Source organism: Sturnus vulgaris, chromosome 3, assembly GCF_052056855.1.
Source record: "Sturnus vulgaris isolate bStuVul1 chromosome 3, bStuVul1.hap1, whole genome shotgun sequence".
Lineage (NCBI taxonomy): Eukaryota > Metazoa > Chordata > Aves > Passeriformes > Sturnidae > Sturnus > Sturnus vulgaris.
Window position 1 is genome coordinate 92,492,662 of NC_142245.1, and position 24,721 is coordinate 92,517,382.

The 24,721-nt window shown below is 38.1% G+C and overlaps 1 long non-coding RNA gene across 1 annotated transcript in view; it reads left to right on the top strand.

The window, feature by feature from the left end:
* Positions 1-24,721, top strand: part of LOC148224486 (uncharacterized) — a 224,458-nt gene that overhangs the window by 2,648 nt on the left and 197,089 nt on the right. The window lies entirely within an intron of this gene.

Below are 24,721 nucleotides of genomic sequence, written 5' to 3' on the forward strand. Positions count from 1 at the left end.
ATTAAGATGGTGAAGTACCCCAAGGCCTCAAGTGCTGTGGTGACGAAACCATCTCAGCTCAACCCTGTCTTTCCATCTGTTTAACATTTAGGCTTCTTCATCTTTCACAAAAGCAGAAATTTCAGTGCCCTGGGACTAAAAATGCTCAGAAGAAACCTTACAGATACTCACCAAATTAAATTCAGCAGTAAACGTGCAATGTGGCTGTATTTATTTAAAGGCACAGGGAAAGTAGTATTGCCCACCAATATAAGGAGGTGAGAGGGGAGAAGGTCAGACTTTTACTATATAATTTATTTTATATTTGTGCAAGAAGTGAAAGAGTTCCACCTTATCCCATCAAAAACATTTTTTTTTCTGCCGAGTTAAAGACTGTTGAGAAAGACTTTTCATCCAGCCATCCTTTTGAAGGTGTAGCATGGTACAGCAAAAAGCACCAGGTTCATAAGTACTAAGAAGGTTTCTAGTGAGCAGGAAGTTATCTCCAAATCGATGCTTACTTAAAATCTACATATTTACTGGAAAGGGGAAAATCTGTGCTGCTTTTAAACACTGTTGAAAGACAGTGTCACAGAATCTTTTAAAGATAGATGAATAAATAACTCAAGCAGTGTAAACCAGAACCCAGTAGTGTCCTCTATTACCATCATGGAATTATAATCTTGGCAGTGGATTCTGTCATGAGAAGTGAAGCATACCTGGCAAATACATAGACTTACTGCTGGACCCATGGTTAGGGCTATAACACAAGCAGGGAGAAAAAGATGTAGTTTGGAATAATTTCAGATGTAGAAGGACTTAGATAAAATGTAATTACATAATGTATGTCAGTTCCTGGGAATAATCAAGCACTATTCAAGTATTCTGACGTACACCCTGCATAGCTGGGAAAATAGTCTTTTACAGACATATGAATCTTCCAGCAGACTTTGTACAGTCTTAAATTCAACATGTATTTCTAGTCAGAGAATCCCACGGCTGCAAATAGCCTTGGTAAGCAGCATTTCAGACGCACTCATTCCAGAACTTGAGGCTCTTCCACTCACTATGTACATCCTGTGAAAACATGCCTGTACTGTCTTTATGGAGATTTTAGGTGTTTAATTCAGACTTATGTAATATACATCTATAGGTAATAATACAGCACTAAAAGAAATAGTGCTATTTTGAAGTGGTTCTTGACATGTTTAAGAAGCCCAAAGGTTCTTCATGTTGTTAACTATTTCAGACTACTTTTTTTCCCCTCTGTATTTCCTAATCCAAGGAAAAGGACATTTAACTGGCATACATCTTGGTATGGTTCCAGCTGATATGGATATTGAAAGATAAAGCTATCAAAATATTAATCTTTGACAGGAAAATTATAGAAATTCTATTAAAAAGCCTCTGAAAATATGTCCAGAATTTACAAAAATATACTGAGTTTCCTAAATTATATTTCTGTGAAGTTAAGAAAGTATTCTTCCTCTTCAGAAAGTATACATCAAAACCACAACTGTAAAACAAAATGTCACATTTGTCTGCATGTTAGTCATTCAGGAAGAAACCTGAAGTTTTGATTTGGAGTTTAGTGATATGATTTAGAGCTATGGCCTTCTGTCACATGTCATGGAATCAGAAACACTGGGGCCAGAAGTGACTTCAAGAGCTTTTCTTGTCCATCAATCTGTCCCAAGGCCAGATAAAATCTCTTTCTCTCTTTCCGAAAGAATTGTGTAACATATTCTTACAGGTCTTTGATGATGGATGTTCCACAACCTCCTTATTCAGTACCTCCAAAATTCAACATGACCTAAACATTCTGAAAGTTTCTGTGGCTTATTTGTTTCACTAAGAATGAACTCAAACCTCAACTCACCAGCTGACATCACTGGATCCTCACCAAAATTTAGGTATCTATGGTGTAGACAAGAGGTTTACGTAAAGTGAGATTTAAATACCATCACAATTAATAATATATTAAAACCCAAAGAGTTCTACTGATATTATTGAGGATATTAATGGAATATATTGTTATACAAGATGAAAAAGGGGATCAGAATCTGCCCCTTTGATAAAATTGTTAGTGTAAGAAGATTCTTTTGGACTTTTTAAATTACGGCTTTGATAAGTCAGGTTTTTATTCCACAAGACATCGTTCACAGAAATGGAGGTACTGGACAAAGTGAAAAAAAATGTTTTTTATATTATGGTAACTGCATTCTCATATAGAATCAATTTTCTGTAGTAATGGTAATATAGTACCTTTACTACAAAATAAACATATATGTCATGTTGGCATTTCTTGTATAAATGGATGGAAGATCCTAATTCAGTTTTTGATGCAGTTTTGCAGACAACCAGTTGCTTTGCATAATTGGGGTGACAGATGCACTTTATTGTAGCAGCAAATTCACTTTGTAGCACATTTTGTAAGACGGTACAATGGGCCTGGATCTTGGCCAACATCAATAATGGAATAACAAACTTATACAAGTACCAGGGAAATTGCGGTGGTTTTAATGAAAATGCCACTTCTCATGCCTGTTCTGAGGTTATTCGGCTCAACACTTGCTGTTAAGACAGAGAACTTTTAGGAAAAATTCTCAAATATTTTTGTTTGAGAGACGTAAGAAGTGACACCGGAAAATACGATTGTGAAAGATTCTAAAAGAACAACTTCCCATATATTATGCACAGAGAAAAGCACAGAGAAAGTACAGGATGACTACTGAGCTACTACTTACAGGAGCAAATCTTTTTGTATGGCCCTATAAACCAAAAACGCTGTCAAAATTGTTTCTCCATCCTGACTGGAGGTCAGCCAGGAAAACACAGCCTGGTCTACAGTGTTTTCCTGCACTAATGCTTTCCTCATCCACATTGCTCACTTACCTGATCATCAGAGATTTGTCTACACAGCTTTCTTGATTCATTGTTGCCAGCCTGAATGGGACAAATCTTGGAGAAAAGCAGCATCATTCACTGGAGTTCTGTGAAAAGTGTCAGTGCTTGTCAGAGCATTAATTCAGGCTGGTATTGATGTGATTTCTCTTTCTGACAGTTGATCAAATCCTCACCTATCAAAAATCACTGCCTCTCATAGCTGCTGCTTAGAAGATAACTTGCAGTGTGATGCTCTTGAAATGTGATTTTATTTGAAGTACATTAGGGTTTTTTTGTTTGTTTTTACTCAGTGAGTGAGAAGATAGGAGACACTGAAAACTAAATTGGCTTAATGATGTAACATCTCTATTATTCCATGTGATTTTGCAAACCTGTCCTTAAATAAGCAAGATGCAATCTCCTCTGAAATTTCATAGGTTCATAGAATTATTAAATTTGGAAAAGACATCCATGATCATCAAGTTCAACCTTCAACCAAACACCACCATCTCAACTAAATTATAGCACTGTCATGTTCAGTCGCTCCTTGAATATTTCCAAGCAAAGAGACTTCCCAGCCCAGTGGGAAGACTGTTCCAATTCCACCTTTCAGTGACAAAATTCTTCCTAATGTCCAGCCTGAACTTTCCCAGGCACAGCTTGGGACCAATTCCTCTTGTCCTGTCGCTGGTTGCTAGGGAGAAGAAGCCAGCCCCCACCTGGCTACAACCTCCTCTCAGACAGTTCTAGAGAGTGATGAGGTCTCCCCTGAGCCTCCTTTTCTCCAGGCTGAACACCCCCAGCTCTCTCAGTTGCTCCTCATTTGTTTTATGCTCCAGACCCTTCACCAACTCAGTCTTCTCTGAACAAGCTCCAACAGCTCCATGTCTTTCTTGAAGTGAGGGGTGGAGAACAGAGGATTAGAGGTACAGCCTCACTTTTTGCTTAATATTACAGAGATACTGAAACCTATAGTTCACAGTAGACCCAAATGGCAGGAAAACTGTATCAATTGGAATAGTCTTTTAGTGCTACAGTGCTAGGCTGAATATTCTTTTAGGCTAAAGTGTCTCTGATTTATCTTCACTGTACATTGAAAAGAAAACTTAATCAGTATCTTTGGTGATCAGAGAAGCACAACTAAAAGCTGCTTCACTGAAAAGACTTCTTGAGTTCTACAGTCAATTGTCATCTCAGAATACTTCCTGAGCTTGTTTTCTAAATATGCAGAGTTCAATTGTGTGTGTTTTCATTGTATACACATGGGGTTTAATTTTCATAGAAGTCCACAAAAAGATCAAGTAGGTTACATTATTGTTTTTGTTCTTTCCTGTCCTCCCACAGGCTAAGCTTTCTGAAATGCAGATAACTTGTCTGTCATTTCAGACTGTTTGAATCTCATCTCTCCAGAGAGAAGTTGAACATATTTAACTTAAATATATCACCCAGATCTGGCTGAGTATACCAGCATTGCTGGTTAGACCACAATGCCTGTATTGCATTGCTTTCCTGAAATAAAAAGCCCTAATTCCTGAATTTTTACATTTTCCTCAAAACATTTCTGTGTGATAGCCATCTTACCACAGCAAGAAGGAGCAGTGCTGGTGCTCAGAACACTCTGTCAATATTTTGTGCCTTTGACTTGATGAATAATCCATTTTATTGACCTGAAAAGAGCAATAACTTCCATTCATTTCAGAGGACCATTTTTGTACGTGTAACACCTCTTTTTGGATAGAACAGTGTTTAGTTCATGTGAGGCCAGAAGCTTCAGGCCCATCTATGAAGACTGTTTTGCTGAACACAGTTCCATCATCAGCACCACAACATTTGAATAGTTATACCCAGTGAACAATGCGTTTTCATTCAAAAATCCTCAAGGAATTTATTTTTCCTTATTTGTTTGTGTGTCTTTTTTTTTCTTTAATTTTTTATTTTTAAGTATTCATTATTTTTTCTTCACTATTTGCTATTTAGTATTTAGTCATTGGTGTCTTTAGTGTTTCCAGGTCATCACTGCACAAAACTTCAGAAAATGCACTACCTTTTAAATAAAAGAAGCTCTGCCTTTTGAGCAACATCAGAAGAAAACTCATGTTTGATCTAGTTCTAGTATCTGATTTTTTTTTATTTGACCCTTTTTTCCCTAATTCATTTTGATCCTTGATATAGAATCATAGAATTGTTTAGGTTGGAAAAGAGCTTCAAGATAATTGAGTTCAACTGTCAACACAGCACTGCCAAGTCCACCACTAAACCACACCTCCAAGAGCCACAACTGTGTATCTTTTAAATGCCTCCATGGATGGTGACTTAGCTACTTCCCTTTGCAGCCTGTTCCAGTGCTTCACAACCCTTTCTGTAAAGGAAGTTTTTAGCAAATCTAATCTAAATGTCCTTTGGTGCAATTTGCTATTTCCTCTCTGTATTCATAACAACATTTTTTATTGTCTTTTGCATCAGTGGCCTGATTAAATTCTAGTTGGGATTTGGCTCTTCCAATTTTCTCCCTGCATAACCTTATGACATCTTGGAATCCTCCAGAGTTGTCTTCCTCTTCTTCCCAAAGATCATAAAATCACATTTTCTTCCCTGAGTTCCAGCCAACTTGCTCCCCATCAACTTATCTTTCAGCACACAGGGACAGCCTGTTCCTGATCTTTAAGATTTCTCCCTTGAGGAATGTCCATCCTTCCTGTCCTTCAGGTCTGCCTCCTAAGGGACTCTGCTACCCAGACTGCTAAACAGGCCAAAGTCTGACCTCCACAAGTCCAAGGTAGCAATTCTGTTGAACCTCCTCCTTATCTCCCCAAGAATCAAAAAATTCATAGTTTTGTGAACTCTGTGCCAAAGAGGCCTCCAACCATCACATCACCCACCAGTCCTCCTCTGTTCATTAACAGCACTCCCAGTGTGGCACTTCTGGCTGGCACATTCCCTAGCTATGTCAGGAAGATCTCTTCCACACCACAGGATCTTCTGGACTGTTTTCTCTCTGGTGGGCTGTTTTGCCAGCAGATATCTGATAAATTGAAGTCCCCCATGAGAACAAGGATTAGCAAATGGGAAACTTGTTTGGAGCTGCTCTGCAATAATTTCTGAGTGTTCAGGTCAGGTTTTTTGGAAGGTTTTGAGCCTTTGCATTAAAAGACAGAAATGAGAGGTTTTGTGATTTGCTGTCTTTAACTTCTGGTCTTAGGAGGGTTCCCAGCTACCTTTCAGCATCCTTAGAGAAGGCAGCCTGACATAGAAAGAGCACCTTTGCATCTCTGCTCAGCTACATAGGAAATATTTCCCATGTGTGAAAGAATTAATACCAAACAGCTAACTTGGTGTCTTGTCCTCTGGGTGCATGATATGGTGGGAATCCAGAAAAAAAGTAATTACTAATATTTAATCTCAGTTTATAACTCAGAAGGAGATTTGAGAAACTTCTTAAAACATATGTACTCAGAAGACTCAGGTTATGTATTTAAAATGCTATTGATAAGGAGCAATTTAGTCAGTATATTGAACTGATTATTGATACATTTTCACAAGACTGCACTTTTTAGTAAATCAGGAGATTTGTTCTCTTTTAAAGACACAAAAAGAATGGTTCAAGTTATGTCAGAGCACAGGAAGCAAGGGAAAATTTGATATCATTGCCTGTGAAAACACTGAGCTGAGAAACTATTCTGAAGAAGGACAGAAATGTTCCTGGTATGCAGGAGGATCAAAAGAACTCTCCTGCAGGTCTCAAAATGAACACTTGCTCCGTGGAGAGTAATTATTTTGGAACAGCCAGCTGAGGAACAGAACCTTGTGGGACCAGAAGAAGTTACAACTAGCTTCATTATAATCAGAAGATCAAAAGATTTTAAGATAGAGGAGCATGCCAGCTGCTCTCTCAGGAAATACTGTCCCTATGTTACAATAGCTTAACAATTTCATTTTGAGAAGGCTGTTATATACCTATATATGATTTGTATCTGAGTCATAAAAGCTGCAGGTACCTGAACATAGTCAGACTTACTGAGAAAGTGCCTTCTCCCCTGAAGTAATGTTACCCAGATGTTAGTTGAGTAGAAGAAAAACAGAAATAAACTGGAGCAAGACTGGCCAGGAGCTGGAACAATTTCCTTGAGAAAAGAGACTGAGGGAGTCTGAGCTTGTTGAGCCTGGAGAGAGATGGCTCTGGGAGGGATCTTAATGCTGTCCTCAACTATCTAATGGAAAGCAATAAGAGACAAAAGAGACGGACTCTTAAAGGAAGAATGAGAGGTAATGGACAAGAGCTGGAAGATGGCAGATGCTGGATCAATATTAGGAAAAAGCTCACCAAGAGTGTGCTCAAACACTGTAATGCATTCCCAAAGAGGCTGAGGGGTCTCCATTCTTCAATATATTCAAAGCTCATTTGGAGAAGTCCATGAGCAGCCAGCACTAAGGGAACCTGCACTAAGCAAAAGAACTTAAATTGCTAAAGGTCCTTCCAACCGACATAATTCTGTAGGTGTAAGCTGTGGGTTACAATGCAAATCTACAGGATCAGTTGTGTAGTGTTTTTACCTTGGCTGGCTGCCTGACCCCCACTCTTTTCCTCTTTTCTCCCTTCTCAACAGAACAGGGGCAGAAAATAAAACAGAAAAGCTCATGGAATGAGATAAGTCAATTTAATAGCCATTACTTCCCACTGGCAGGCAGATGTCCAGCCATTCTTTGGGCCTCCACACCTATAGCAGTTGCTTTGAACCAAAGAGCATACCCACAACTGTACCCACATTTGCCCTCAGCAGCTGATTGCAATGTCATATGGCATGGAATGTCTCTTATGTCAATCTGGGTCAGCTGTCCTAGATGTGTCCCCTCAGCCTTTTGCTCACTCCCAGCCTACTGGCCTTTGGAGGGGAAGGAAAGCCTCCATGCAGTGCAAGCACTGTTCAGAAAAAGCCAACACATCGGTGTGTTCTCAATACTATTTTAGCTACAAATGCACAGCACAATATGGGATACTATGAGGAAATTTAACTCCATTTTAGCCAGAGACAGTACACTGGAATATAACCTTGCAGGATACAGACTTGTTGCTTGAAAGGGGCATCCACAGGGATGCAGGGATGGATAAAAGAATACAGCTTACCCTGAACTGTGCCAATGCTGTTGTTAAAATAGTTCTACTTATTTTTATTTCTATACAATTGGCCTGTCATTAATGCACAGTTGAAGCTGACTTTAGAATGTACATGCATGAGAAGACAATTAAATACTGTTCTCCCAAAGTGCTATGCAATGACTAAAATTTAACTGAAAGAATTTGGACATGCCAAGGATAAATTACCTAGGAAAACTCCCTAGAATTAAGTGAGTTTTTTTCACATGTTTGTATTGATTGCACTGCTTAAATGGTGAGAACTGCAGAACAGCAAATCCAATTAGCAATTTTTAAAATAAACAAATAGGCTTTGGTGGCCAAAGCTTGTTTTTAATTTTTTTCCTCCAAGGTCTGCTTCCCAGCTTTAATGCATAATCCTCAAATGTACATTTAGTGATAATTCAGAAGATCTACCTATCAACTGCTTCTGAATTTTCTATAGCACAATGGGTGTTATTTATCTTAGTCTTCTCAGCTTTAAGGTGCACCTCCGTAACTCTCTCTGCTGTTCTGCCTTCCTGACAGTTTAGTTTTCACAGAGGTGCTTCTATGCAGCCAGAAACAGTAGATTTGTTCAAACAGAAAAAAACCAACCTGGCACCTGATTGAGAGAACTGGTTTAGATGGGCTGTCTAGCAAGCAGAACACACACTAGGGGTCTCTGATTACACATCAGACTTCTCCACAACATTTCCTGAAGAATGGAGGCAGAAAGTAAAAAAAAAAAAAACACAACAGCAACCACCACAAACTGTATTTTTGAGGGGCATTTTCACTCTCTTTCCTAAGGACAGTGAGCTGATATCTGGTGAAGAAGGAACTCTGACTTGCTGAATACAGATTAGTTCCTAATGAACAGGGTATGGAGTGTGAGTGATAAGATCTATAGAGTCTGCAGAAGAAACAATTGTTAAAGAAAAAATAAAAGGCATTAAGATCTATAGAACCGAATTATCTGAGTTATGAGGTAGATAGATGAAACCAGCTGTTTCTTGTTCTACTATCCAGGGGGAAGACAATTTCTACTTTTCATTATACAGACAGGTAAAATTCAGACAAAGTTTATTTATGACTAGTTCATACTAATTTGTTCTGTTGCCAATTATTTTAGCTTAAACTAAATCTCTCCCTCTCATCTTTCACCCTGATGATTTTACAGACTGATTCCTATATTCTATACCCAGAATTAAATGAATGGATTTTTACTCAAGTGTCCTTTCCAAACATAAGGTCTCCATTCAGTTGCCTGTTCCTAGAAAGATTTCTCTGCACACATTCCAGTCTAAATTAATCTCTCTTGAAATGGATGAACAAAGCTATGCTGTATATGAGTGATCACTAATGGTTTAAACAATGGTAACGATTGCAGGATGAAATCAGACTAGCATTGAGAAGATTTTCAAGGTGTTAATTCAGGTGGCTGAGTTAAAAAAAAAACATTCTCTAATCATAGCAGAAGTAATTTTTGGCTTTTCTTGAGTCAAATGCCTTGGATGAACTGGTGGTGTAAAATTAATAGAAAAAAAAATCTATTTTGACACTAGGACTTTCTCTACTGAAATATTTCAGGTGACAAGGTGAAAATAAGAGTCCCAAACCAATCTTTATGTCTACAAGTTTCGATAGGAACACTATTTGGACCAAGCAAAGAAGAAGAAATTGAGGATTATTAGATAAAATGTTTTTATTGTGTTAGAAAATGTTTCTGTATGAAAAAGTATTTTGCCACGCTTTGCATTATGTGAACTAAAAAGAACTCAGATAGGATATGTAGATTGGTGTTAGGTCACAAACAAAAATAATGAGTAAATGAAGGACCCAAAAATGCTGCTTGGTAGCTGGCTGGACATGAGCCAGTGTGTGCCCAGGTGGCCAAGAAGGCCAGTGGCATCCTGGCCTGTGTCAGCAATAGTGTGGCCAGCAGGAGCAGGGCAGGGATTGTCCCCCTGTACTCAGCACTGCTGAGGCCACAGCTCGAGTGCTGTGTCCAGTTCTGGGCCCTCACTGTGAGAAAGACACTGAGGGGCTGGAGATTTTCCAGAGAAAGGCAACAGAGCTGGTGAAGGACCTGGGGCACAAGTTTTGTGAGGACCAGCTGAGGGAGCTGGCATTTTTTAGCTTGTTTAGCCATGGCAGGGGGTTGAAACTAGGTGATCTTTAAGGTCCCTTCCAATCCAAACCATTTAATGATTTTATATAGTCATGAATCATTTAAGTCATAATCTTTTTCTTCAAGATAGGACTATTATGGATCTTAATGCCATGGCACTCACTTTATTATGGGTTTCTTTCCAGACTTTGCAGAAACAGATGATCAAAAAAAGAAACAATAATTTGCTTAATACTCATTCACAGTCTGCTACTGTTACTTTGAGATGACAGGAAAATTCCTGAAAAAGCTAAAAAAAAAATTAAAAAGCAGAAAAATTAATTTAATATGGTGATTTAATGATGAATGCCCCCATTTTCTATATTAAATAGTTGCAATCACCAGTGCTTACATTCAAATATCACATGAATGGCATTAAGAATGGATAGTCAATCCAAGACTAGTCATTGCAATTAAAACTTTTCTTAGGCTTCCTACTTAGAAAAATCACGCAGTTCTAGTAGAAATATCAAACAAAATAAAAAAACCAGCAAAGATAATTTAAGTTCTGAAACTAAATTTCTGAAACCGTCCTTGTGAGGGAATTTATTAAACAATATGGCTAAAAAGAGCTTTTGCCACCTCACTCACTGTCATGTTGTACAATTTTAGGGCCTGAAGGATGCTGTGTTGGCATTTTGGTTTTGGTCAGGAGATGAGTTATTCAAAACTGAGTTTACTTGCAGAAGTTCTGACTAGTCAAATACGAACATTTTGATATAGAAACTGGGTTATTTTTGCCTTGACTTTTCCTTTAGCATTCCTCTTGATATTAATGGAACCTTGGGTAAAAGCTCTAAATCTAGATGAAGCGTAATTGTATGCAATTCTTGTGATTTGACATATCTATTGCTACACCATTAGAAAACACCATTATTCCAAATATCTTCCAGCAATTTTCCCTGTGCTCTCTCAGTGTTACTAATTTGTGATTTTCAGTATGGCTTGTTTTAGTAATATTGACAAGTAGCATATAACCACTCAATCAAGCATATCAAGTCCTTTAATTTGGCCTAATTCAAGCATCAATGAAAGGTGTGAAGCTTTTACATTTGCTCTACTGAAACTAATGTCCATCAGAAAGCAAATTGATTTTCAGTTTCAATACAAATCAAAATTTCATCACATGAAAAAATGTCAACCCTGCTAAATTGGAAATGAATGAACAAAGTAAAGCAAGTGCTGAATATCTGCCTCACATTCTCCTTTTCACTCGTGTATAATTTCTAGCCATTCAAAGGAATTTTCTAAAAGATGAAAAACCTCAGCCATTTTTTGGTGCTTTGTTGAATACTTCAGACATATCTTTAACTCATATTCTATATTATGGTACTTCATACAGGCAAAATGGATTCCTTATAAACATTTCTGTTCTGGCAAATAGCCAAATGCAAGCGAAAAATAAAAAATGAAGTGTGGACAATATTTATCTACCAAACTGTGTATCCCAAATGTGACTCCAGCTTCCATTTCGTGCAAGATACATAGGTGGCTTGCACAGAAACAACTTATAAGAGTCTTGAAAATCAAATAAGAAAGCATGACGATTATGTCTATGCGTATAACTCTTATGTGTATAACTCCTCTGTTTAAGGAAGCTGTAATTCCCCTAAGAACACTGATTAAGAGACATGTCTGCTTTTGTTCTCTGTATATTATTAGTGATCTAAGTAATCTTAAACTGTTCTACAACAATTATAGTATAAAGACTGAAAAAATCTAGTATTGCTTTTAGTTAATTTTTTTACTTATCTGAAATTCTTCAAGTAATACAAATAGAACAGGGTCAAACATTTAATCCTCTATATCATCTCTCTAACATTTTCAACACATTTATCTTTTGGCTGTATTTTTTGTGTGTTGATCTACACCCAGAGATCTACATTGCTTCTAACAGGCTTATGTGCAGGTTGTTAATACCACAGAAACATTTGTTTTATAAAACTGTGTCATGGTTTAGGAATCGTATTAGAAAAATTAGAAATTAGAAATTAGAAATTAGAAAAATCACAAGCTGCTCCTCCTCACAATCACTTTCAGTGACAGACAAAAGGCAGAGATTCCAAGTAGAGATAAGAAGAATTTACTGGAAATAGCAATACAGTAAGAAAACCAAGAGTAACAGCAACAATATTAAGAACAAAAGTATACAAAAAGAGGGTGATTCATATCCAAAAGATGCTCACCAACTGACCAACCTGACCTGGAACTGCCTGGCCCTCTGAGACAGAACAAAAGGGCCTCTGGACCCTCTGCACGAGTGATTCCCCCCAAAGCCCAGGACCATGAAAACCAATGGCAGACAAACCCTCTGGTCAGGACTCCGGCAGAGTTACCCCACTGCTCCCCTGAAAAAGACAAAACGAGCCATATGTTTCCTCCACCTGAAGCCATGCCCATCTTCTCAGGAGTGAGAATCCCCTTCTCCCAGCCCCAGCCATGGTGCCAGGGGCACAGAACAACTATCTGGACAGGCCCACATGGCTCTAGGCTCTACCCCCTCATGTCCTTGGCTGAAATTAGGACAAACTCTACAACAATGGGTTGCAACAATGTGCAGTGTCTGTAGAGCACTGTTCACTTCTGCAGAAACTAAACTATTAAGCTAATTTTATTTAATTAAGTCTGCCCTGTCCAAGATTTTCCCAGGAAATCTCTACACTGAATCAGTGTCTTTATGGCCTTCATGTTTATTGGCCATCCTGTGATATTTTTAAGTATCACTTGCCAATTATTTCTAAGAAAGGCAACTTAGAATAGTGTGCATTGCCTAAGCAGTGTTAGAACCCTCAACAGATTCACCAGCTGTAGAATGTCCATCTTACTTTATGTGGTATTCATAACACATCATAATCTAGTAGAGTTACATCAGGATAAAGCATGCATAAGAAAGGTCTGATCCTCATCTCATGTTAAAATTTTATTTATCATGTCCTTCTCCTTGACTTCTACAAATCTAGTTGATTTTCAGATGAAAAAATTTCTATCGAAACATTTAACTGTCATCAAATATAGAGCTATATTCACACACTGATTAATTTATAACTCAGTTTGCATCTTCAGCTCAGCTAGTTCTGTCTCTGAGCCTCAGGTAGGCTCTTCTTGAAATGTTTTCTTTTCATTTTAGAGATCTTAAACTCTAAATCTAAATTAAGATTTTAAATTTAAATCATGCTAAAACTGGAACAGGGTTTAGCCATCCTCCAGCCCCATCTCTTTCTACCATTCTTAATTGCAACATAATTGAGAAGCACCTGAAATTACACACATACTTGCTGAAAATGTTTTGCAAGATGTTTTTACGCATGATACACAACAAGTTGTTTGCTATTATATTCTCCTAAGATACGTGGAAAAACTGGTTTTCAAAAAATCCTAAGATGAGGACCTAGACCTTATTTGTCTCAATTCTTGCATAAGTGATCTAAAATCGAACTTTTCAATGTAAGATGGGCAGAGCCACCCTTACAGAAGACTGGAAATAAAGGCAAAAGAAGACTCACATTGTCTTTGGAGGTGTACCTGCAGTTGTTTGCTTTGGAGAAAGGATACTTAATCATAAGTGAATGAAGATACTTGGTTCAAAGACTTGGCCATATTTATAGGAGTTGGGATTCACTTAAAATTTCCAGTTAGTTACTGGAATTGATCTGCCACTCAGTGTGCAAACAACTTTTAGACTCTCCTTTAGAAACTGATACATACAAGTGTGTGTATGTGAAATCTTTCACAGGCAGACAGGAATTTTCCACCTACTGGCTTTCTGAGACACACAGCTATCAGCCAAATCTTAGCCAGAATCTCCGTGGCCCCACTAGAGCCAGTCCAACCCTGTCTGACTTGAATTTGCCTGACACTTTGATGGGATCTAGTCCTTAGCCTGTGTGAAATTGAAATCTTCTTGTCCTCGTAGATGTTTTCTGAAATTCAGTGGTAGTAGGTACTGTGTTTCCTTTCAGAGGTCATGTACACATGGGTAAGATCAGGCTGACTCCAAGCACTATTAAGGAAAGGAGAGTCTCTTCCACAGCATCCATTGTTCCTTTCCTCATGCTGCTGTAAACAGAAATGCTGAGTCTCATCTCCAACACACGTCTCCATTTTCCTCTGATAGGAATTATCTGGATTTGGGTTAATTCTAATTTCTTCCTGGGGCATCATAATCAATTTTTCCTGAATTTCTTTCTTTGGTAGAAAGAAATCTCTGAATGGAAATAAAAACAGTAAATGTAGGTTATTTAAAATCCAGTCATGATCTCCCTATTTTAGAAGCTCATGACTGTAGACTAGTTGTCTATTGTGACAGCATTTTATTAGCTCGAACTGGAAAGGGCAAGAATGATGTGTGCCTGTCAAATCTGAACAGGAGGAAGCTATTTGTGCTGGTTTTGATATGCTTCCTAATTCTAAAGGAAGTGGGAAGAGACCTGCTGTTTTTTAATGAACTTTGACAATGAGCTTCTGTCCATCTGTGTTCAAATTGTTTAAGCCTGATATCTTTGTCAAATCCATGGATAAGGCTTCTGTGTATATTTTTGCATGTAGATTTACTATGTGGATATTTAACTTCCTTGATCCCCAATATAAAAGTGTGTGAAACAGAATCAACTCCATTTTTTATTTCAAGTGGGTCTGTAAAGTTTATTTAATTCATCAATACCTTTGAAGCCCTCAGGGAAATAGAAAATGAAAAGGGATGCATAAAGTAATTAAGATTTTCTAGCTGAACAAAAGAACTAAATAAGCAGTCCTATTATTAGAATGGTGGAAGTGGGGGGAAAAAAGGAAAATGCTGTAAAGAAGGCCCTTTTAAAAGCTGAAAGACTGTCAGACAAGATCATCATTTACAGTTTTACAAGGGACCTAAATTTCCTAAAGTTCCTATGGGACTCTAAATACAGAATTTTCAGTCTACATCACTAGAAAAGTAAATCCAGTAGTAAATACAACAACATTAGTGGTGCTTGGGAATTTTGATGTGAATGCTGCCTCAAGCCACTCTTACAAGATGGAACGGAAAGTGATGTGGAAGGAAAGAACAACAAAATGCCAATGGTATGGCCTCTCAAAAAAAAGGTTGACAGGATATTTTATATACTGTAGACAAAAGCATAGATCCCTGAAAGCAAAATCCTCTCTTGAGTCCAGAAATATCAGTATTGTAAATTTACCTCAACATCTATGGCAGTTAACTAAATTACTATTGTGACATTATTCACAAAGTGAAAAATATCTCATCCATTCCTATAGGTGAGAAATACTTGCTGTCTGCAATGACCTTCTCCTTGTTCCTCTGCTTTTTAATTAATATTTCTTGAGCCATTTCCCTGGTCCTGATAATACTCAGCAATACTACTGTGTGATTCTAGAATAGGTTTCATCAACAGTGATCAATCTGAGGTTTTAAAGATACTAAACAATGTAGGCAAAAGTGTGCTCACAATTTATATACTGGAGTTTTAGCATAGCATAATGGAGAGAAATAATTTAAATACTGTTGAGATGATGGAAAAGGGAGAAGGAGCTCTATAGTACACAGATACTAACATTTACTCCTGAAATGCAATAAGCTCTTCCATGTCATCTTTTGACACTGTTTTGTTGATAATGATCACCATTGAAGGAGACAATGTTGGCATGGTGGTTTGAGATGAGTTGTGAGTTGTATTGCAAACTGTTTCACAGAGGGTTGGTAACTCAAATATTATCAAGATGAAGTGTTGTAACTAATCTTCTCTTGTGGTTGAGTCTTCCCTCAAAATCCAGGCCTATGACCTTGCTGACATGGGTCATGGTGACAAATCTGTTTCTAAATCACTTTAATTTGATTGTAACAAAAATACAGTTTGTCTGAGAGATGGGGAAAGAGGAAGTTACTGACTTCTCTCAGGGAAGGGCTGGAGTTGTATCTGGCTCCAACAGTTTAGATGTGCCTGACAGCCTGTCAGCTGCTGCCATAGAGAGGGAAGGAGGTGTTGAGGGGAAGTTGGGTAACAGAGAGAATGAAGAGATTAGTTCCTATAACTTAAGGATTACATCAGAGATAGGTGCTGAGAAACTTTAACTCTCTACCCAAACTGAATCACTGAATTGTTTATTTCCGAGCTGAAAATAGAACACTCTGTTTAGTGATCCTCCTTTTTTTGGACAGAGATATTCAAAAGAATTGTGAGTGCTCCTAATGTGAGAACCCTGCAACATTTGACACAGGGTTTTGAGCACAGGCCCTTTCTCGAGGCTAGGTATTGACATAGGAGAAGATGGGGACTACAGCTTCGAGTATGATGCTGATAGCTCAGTCATACTGACTGCAGTTGACCTTTAAGAACATCAGCTTATTAGAGACCAAAAAGCAATAGATTTCCTCTGAAGTTCTCTGTGCCTGATTATTATTTTTACCCCAGACTGAACACTTCTCTCCCTCTGCAGCTGGGATTTTAATTGTCTCTTCTGTTCCTGCAACAGCTGTTAAGAAGCTTTGCTCCTCCCCTAGCTGCTCTATTACAGCTACATAGCACCAAATGTGGTTAATTTTTTTTATCCCTGAATGCTTATTTTTTATCTCATTTCAGTTAACTTGGCTTCTTAGGAAATGAATGCAGCCTTAATGTGGTTTAAAAGTGTTGGTGGCTTTCTCAGATTGACAAGCATTGGTGTACTGGCATGTTGAAACTCTGTAGATGATACTGAAGTGCAGTCAGGACACGCCAGCATTCATCCTTGGCATGCTAGATTTGTGCAAGGAAAGCAAGTTGCCTTGTACATGTGTTTTGCAATACTGTAGGGAAAGCTGGCTCTAACAGATGAGGAAGAAGATCTATTGATGTTTCAATACTGTAAGCTGTAAATGCCTTTCAGAGCCACCACCTGCACATTTTTTCAGGTTGAGCATTATCTCCCTTTGCCCAAAACAGAATAATTTCTCCTCATGGAAGGCCAGCAACATGTCCTTTCCAGGCATCCCCTGATCAAATTCAAATTCTGGGATCTAGTCCAGGGATTCATGGTGGGATTTGGAGGCTGGCCAGCACACACATTATGTTGTGCGTTTCCTTATCTGAAGAGGCAGCTACCAAATGTTGTTTTAAGAACAAGCCCCTTTTTTCTCTGTTAATTTGATTTTTTGAGTTGCACTGCTCCTGTGTCTCTAAAGCAGATTGGAAGGCCTGAGAAAGAACTGTGAATAAGTCAATCAGCAATCTGTGTCCTAAATATGAACTTAGGCTTCTATTACAAGTATTTAGATTCAGGAGCAAGTGCCTTTATTGGCTACCAAAGGACTAGATTACTTACTAGAAAAATAGGTCTGGCAATCTGCCTCACAGAGAAAATACATCCAGGCCCACCTTATGTGTGTGGTCATCTTGGAAAACAAATAATTAAGGCCAATGCAATGGAAAGGATCATCAATACAGATATTTGCTTGCTGTTTACAAGTGACTAATACTCCAAATATGCTCAAAAAATAAGAATCTGCATGTATTCTGTGATTCCTGATTGGAAATGATAGATCGACACTTAGTTTGCTGATAGTTTAAGAATGGTTCAGAGTAATGGCTGCTCCGTAGATGCTAAGGAAAAACTATGTTAAAACAAAACCATAATTTTGCCATTATCAAATAGGCATTGCTGATATTCTTTTACAACTTTGTTTTGCATCCAGGTAAATAGACAATTTTTAAAAACCTGATGCACTATTTGTTTATGTTCTATCTCCTGCTATATTTAAATACCTAATCATTTTCTATTTCCTCATTATTTGTTTAAGGGAGCCTAACCACCTTACAGGGAAGATTTTAGGGTTCAGTAGCTCAAAAGTTACAAGAGATTTTGCCTGCCTTACAGCGTTTAATTAAACTGAGGTTACATAAAAACAGTTTTCAAGAATGAGTAAATGCTTTCTCATGAAATCAAGGTCTTTTGGCCACGTAAAGTTTGAGCAGCCAAAACTAAGAAATCTCAGTCTCTAGTAATTTTTGAGCAAGCCATAGTCTTTTCTTGACTTTCTAATGTCTTTCCTCTTTAATTTCTTATTTCATCTCTCTTTTCTCCTTTCTTCTATATGCTTCTTATTTCCATATCTAAGCATTCCTCTCCAATTCTCATCATACCTTTCTTTGCACACTAATTATTTATGTACTATTAGGAAGCCTGCATATGATTTTTCAGACATCTGATTCAATGGTCTCAAGGTGTTGGCGACACATGCTGTTTTGAAAAGGTTAATGATGGAGATATCACCACCATCCACGTTGTCTGCTGGTGAAGTCTGAACTCATCCCAGGTTAACAGAAAGTTATCCCAGTCCCTGGGAGGAGCAGGGTCTGGCCAGGACCCTTAGAGCAAGGAAACTCATAGCAGTGCTTATTCTTCACTGTTCAGGAAATAAGGCATACCAGAAAAGAGGTGGACATGTAGAGTGAATAAGAAATATTCTTGTGCTTGGAAGTAATCCTGCATTTTAGTCAGCCTTGAAGTAGTCAGGCAGGTAGACTAGATGATAGTTTTAAGTCTCTTCTAACTGAAAATATATTCTTTTCTATTCTATGCTATGCTAAGCAGAGTTTTGAGGTTAGCTGGTTGTTCAGGTCAAAAGACTCTTCAGTAGTTTTGTAAGAGTAATTCTTGCAGAAGATGCACCTATTATCCCAGTTGTTAGAGGATCAGATCTTTGTGCTGCAAAGCCTTTCAATAGCCAAATGGAGCTGTGCTCCTTCCTTCTTAAACAACTTCACATAATTCTTAGAAGCATATTTCAGAATAAAAGCATGTCATCAAAAGAAAATTAAGTAATCAGCAATAACATTGACTATCCTGACCATCAAATGTCAAAATACCATACTGTGTTTTCTTTCAGCTTCCTAAGCACTTGTTCTATTTATGGTACTCACATCTTTAAAACTCCAACATGCATGTGAGCCCCCTGCAAGGAATCCACTTTGTATTGGAGAGGACTGCAGACTGGTGAGAGCAGACTGTGCCTCTTTGTGATGCAGTTGCTTTTGTAGATCTTCACCTGCATCACTGAGGCAAATGTAAGAAAAATATTGAATTGTTCCTCAGAACCTGCCTTTTCAAGATTTTTACAAGTAGTATGCCCATAGATTGCAAAAAGGTTTTTAGCAAATGCTTAATTGTATCCAGGGTTTATAGACTAATGTAGAGTTACTTTAATTTTCCTCCAGGAAATAAATTTTTTTCACAACTGCAAGCAGAATCTTATCTGTTGACTTCTACCAAGTGCGCTGAGCAGGAGTTGCTGTGGTTGACACTGCCTGGCTCCTTCAGACGCTATTTGGAAGTTAATGTGGGCATGATTAAGGATGGCCAATAATTCTGCAAACGTGTCTCCATGTAAGGTTTCTCTTGACCTTTCTGAACATTATTTCTATGCATCAGTATTATTTCTGCAGTCCTCACTCACATCATCATCTTTGATTTGGCTCTTTTTTTATACTTGAATGACCTTTTATATGGATTAGAATAGTGTGGGTAAAGTGGCAAAGAAATAGCAATTTCTGAAACATCAAAGTATATTCCATGCTTCTCCACTGTAAAGTCAGCAAAATATTTGTCATAATGCAATCCCCCTATTTTATAAATGGGTTCCTTTGAATCCTTTGTTATCATTTAACATGCTTGCAGAATGACTTCTTATCCAAGTAACTGTTTTCATCCAGATATAATTTGCTTTCCATTTTGAAGTTGCTTTTATTAGAATACTGTAGCTGAATTTTGCTCCTCAGGCAACATTCTCAAGTCTGCAGTATCACTTTTATGGCTTTTTTTAAAAAACAGGTCTCTGTATTTGATTTTGCATTGTTATTTGGGGTGTTTGTGAAATGCCTGTAAATCTTGTGTAAGGCTGAGAAGTTTGTACTTACTGTTATGAAGGATAAACTGTGGATTTGGAGGGAAATGTAACCAAAAACAAATGAGTGATATTCTTGGCCCAATTATAAACTTTGGTTTTGGGAAGCTCATAAAACTACGCAGATGCTTGAAGTCAAATGTGCGCTTAGTTTTTTTTCAGAGTCAAGGTTGAAATGCATAATTAGCCACAATAAGGACAAATAAGAAAACTACATGTGTATCATGTAGTAATGGTATACAAAATAATAATAATTTAAAACAAAGTGTTGGATATCAACAATAATAAGAATTCTTGTTTCTGAAATCAAACATCCAAGTGTCCTAAGGCTTTCATATTAATTTGTGGAGATGTCCTTACATCATTTTCTTACAATTATCTTATTGATATTTGATATCAATAATTTGTGTTTAACTAGACAAACACATTAAACACTCATCATTTTCTTATGAAAAGGATGACTGCTGATTTGGAGAACTGAAAGATAAATTATATGTTTCATTCTTCAAGGTCTTGCAGAGAATGTATTGTATCTCCCAAAAGACACCATTTGTAAAACATAGCAATAGGCACTCCATGAAATGGTTAACACTATTCCAGTAATGTATGAAATGAACATCATTATTGTTTGTGAAGGAAACAAAGACCTGACAGCATTCAGGTTTAAACAGTCTTGGTATCAAATGCAAATCAACTCCTAATATGGTAGAGTTGTTTTAATTAGTAAATAATAGGAAGCAGGAGGAGTCTTGTGAAGCCCTTTAAAATTAGGCTTTCTGGGTGTTTTTTCTATTTATAATTCCAGAAAATAGTGTGCAGCACAACACCTCAGTGGAGCAGCTTCCAATAGTCCTGAAGACAGCTGGAATGCTGCTGTTAATCTCAAGGAGAATCAGAATTTAGAACAAGGTGCTTGAACAAAACCAGCAACAAAACCTACCAAACTGATCTGTATGCTTTGGTTTATTTTGCTGATTGTAGTTGTTTTGTTATGAAAGAAACTGCAAAGTTATCAGCACACATGTCTCTGGAGATTTTGTCATAATTTTTTCTCTGTTAAATCACGATTACATTCAAATATACTAACCATTTTAAAGAGAATGCACTAAGTGTTAATTCTTGAATGTCCAGGGCACACTAAGTTTTAACCCTGCAATGCCCAGGGCACTCTTTCTACAACTGAGGGAAAAGGATGCCTCTGGAGGCCATTGTTCTGTCCCAACATCATGCCTGCAATGAGTGTGGTGATTGGTACTTTTGGCAAGACTGGTGACAGAAGACAGCAGGCTGTGAGCTTAGTTTAGTTGTAAGATGACTTCCTGGAAAAAGTAAAATTGTTTTAAAAATCCATCTACTTTGATGAGTAGTGATGGAGGGTATGCATCAGGTATATCATAGAATCATAGAATCATTAAGATTGGAAAAGACCTGTAAGATCATCTAGTCAAACCTTCGACTGAGTATGACTGTGACCACTAAACAACATTGTGGAAAGCCACATCTACTCTTTTTTGAATATTTCCATGGGTGGTGACTCCACCACTTGTTTGAAGAGTGTTCTCATGCCTGGCCATTTTTTCAGTGAAGAAATTTTTCCCAATATCCAAAGTGAACCTCCTTTGGTGCAACACAAGGCTGTTTTCCCTTGTTCTTTTGCTACTTGTCTGGGAGAAGAGGCTAAACATCACCTCAAAGAACCTCCCTGTATATAGCTGTGGAGTGTGATAAGGTATCTCTCACCTGAGCCTTCTATTCTACAGGCTAAACAATCCTGGTTCCCTCAGCCACTCATTATAAAATTTGTGCTTTCCAGCCTCTCTGCTCTCAGCCTGTAGCTCTGCGTGGGTTTGTTGTGACTGAAGGGCAGGACCTGGTTCTTACCTTGTTGAACCTCATACAATTGGCCTCGGCACATTGATCCAGTCAGTCCAGATCCCTTTGCAGAGCCTTCCTACCCTCCAGCAGATCAACATTCTCACCCAACCTAGTCTTGTCTGTACTCAATCTCCTAATCCAGATCACTGACAAAATATTAAACAGTAGTGACCCCAACACTGAACCCTGGGGATCATTGCTTGTGACTGGCCACCAATTGGGTTTAACTCCATTCGCCACCACTCTCTGGTCTCAACCATCTATCCAGTTTTCTACTCAGCAAACTACACCTGTTTAACACCTGGGTTGCCAGCTTTTCCAATAGAATTCTGTGAGAGATAGTGTCAAAGGCCTTATGGAAATCAAGGTAGGCAATGTCCACAGCCTTTCCCTCATCCACTAGGCAGGTCACCTTGTCATAAAAGGAGCTCAGGTCAAGTCGGATGTGCTACCTATGAGCCCATGCTAGCTGAGCCTGATCCACTGGTTGTCCTACATGTGCCATGTGATGGCACTCCAGATAATCTGTTCTATAACCTTCCCCAGCACTGAGATCAGGCTGACAGGCCTGTATTTCCCTGGATCCTCCTTCTGGCCTTTCTTGCAGATGGCCAACCTCCCTGTTTAACCAGGACTGCTGATAAAGGATGGCTTGGTGAGTTCTTCCAGCAGCCCTGTCGGTACCCTTGGTGGATCATGTTTGGTCCCATAGACCTGTGAGTGTCTAGGTGGCAGAACAGGTCACTAACTGCTTCCTCCTGGTTACTGGGGGATTGCTGTGCTCCCTGTCCCTGTCTACCAGCTCAGGGGCTTACTCTAAAAAGTCTGAGGCAAAGGCATTAAGTACCTCAACTTTTTTCTTGTTCTTGCTGGCAATGTTTCCCCCATATCCAATAATGGACAGAGATTCTCCTCAGCTCTCTTTTTGTTATGAATGCATTTGTAAAAACCTTTTTTATCTTCTACTACCTTTTAAATCTATCTTCTAGTGGTGGCTAGATTGAGTTCTAGATGGACTATTAATGGACTTTCTAATTTTCTCTCTACATGACCTAATGACATCCTTGTGCTCCTAAGTTGCCTGCCTCTCCTTCCAAAGGTGGTAAACTTTTTCTTTTAGTTCCATTGAAAGCTTCCTGTTCAGAGAGTCTGGTCTTCTTCCCCACTGACTAGTCTTATGTCACATTAGTATTGTTTGATTCCAGCAAAATTTCTTTATGGCTGCACAAGTGCTGGTCACAAGCAAGTGCCTTCTTTCTGGCATTCTCTGACATTAATTTGGATTCATGTTCTGACTGCAGGTTCAATAAAAGCCCATATGCACACAATGCACTTTATCACTGGATTGTATGTGATATGGAAAGTCCTATGCAAAGTAGATGCACTAGGAAGAAAAAACTTGGCAAGAAGGCTTAAGTAGTCCCTGAAACACTTATTAGTGGATTTGACATCATTAACCTTTCTAAGTAGGAGAAATAGTTAAATTCTTATTAATAAATGAAGGATTAAGAGCCAGAAAAAGCAAATGTTTTGATCAAAGCTAGGCAGTAATCTTTGTCAGAGGACTGGAACTGAAACCCTAACTTTCAAAGGCTTAGTTCTGTGACAGTTTTACTTATAAGTGTAGTAGCTGTTACTAGGATGTGGCAAATCTCATGAATAACAACCTTTTTTGAGAATGAGCTACACATCCTAGAAAGCCCTTGGTATAACTCAGTTGTTGGACATCACTATTCTTTTTTCCCTTGTTTACAGGCTTAAAGTTGACAACTCTACTGCTGTTTTTTTTTCCATTTTCTCTCCTCTCTGCTTCTATACAGAATTCTGAGGGTATTTTTCATTCTGCCTAGTCTCTGCACCAATTTCACCCTATTTTTCATTATTAATTTTGCCTTCCATCATCCTATCTGTTCCCACAGGTGAAATGAATGAATACATAAAATAAAAGCTCCATAGCACTCAATTCTGAACCAATAACATCTCAGTGACTTTCAAATTATTACAGACAAAAGGAAGATGGCTGTCCTTAGCTGTAATTCATTATTCTCCCAGACATTTGGTGCAAGATATTAAATAAGATCATTTAAATGAATCAACCTGCTTCCCCTTTGAATACAGTAAATCATTCCAGAATAAGAAGCAAGGACTAATACCAGTCACTAATCAACAATCAGCTCATTGATGCTTTCACTGATGTGAATTAGTAAAATAAATACTAAAAAACAGCAGCCGCTAAGTTTGAGGTAAATGTCATTACTAAGGGTGACACAAGTTGAAGAAAGCACTACATGACAGTACTTAAGAGTACAAAAATGTGTGTTTAACATTTTATCTATAACACATCGTGGGCTTTTTCTCCTTTTGCTGGTAATAAATTTTATATCAGAACCTTCCTCTTTAATACAGGTGTTGTGGATGGCGTCATGCACTTTGCTTGTAAGAGAGAAGCAACAATACACTTTATTAATATAACAAAGTTTGATAGTACATGCAACAGTGGTTTGACAAGAGTTGATGGTAAATTATGCTAGATTATTTACTGCATAAAGAACAGAGTTAGGCAAAACTGTTAGGAGCCTCAACTCTAGCTGAGTCATGAGGTTCAGAAAAAACTCCTTTGTGTCCTAAACCACCTCTCAGAGGCAAGTACAGGTATGTCTGGATCCACTCCTACTCGGTCAGTGGTTTATGTCTAAAGGATTGTATGCACATGAACAATCCTTTATAGTACTTAATTAAGATTTCAAGGTTAATGAATTATCATCTTATCTGTAAGCCAGCAAGACATCTGAGTCACTGTTCCAGACAGCCTTTGGCTACCCTGTTG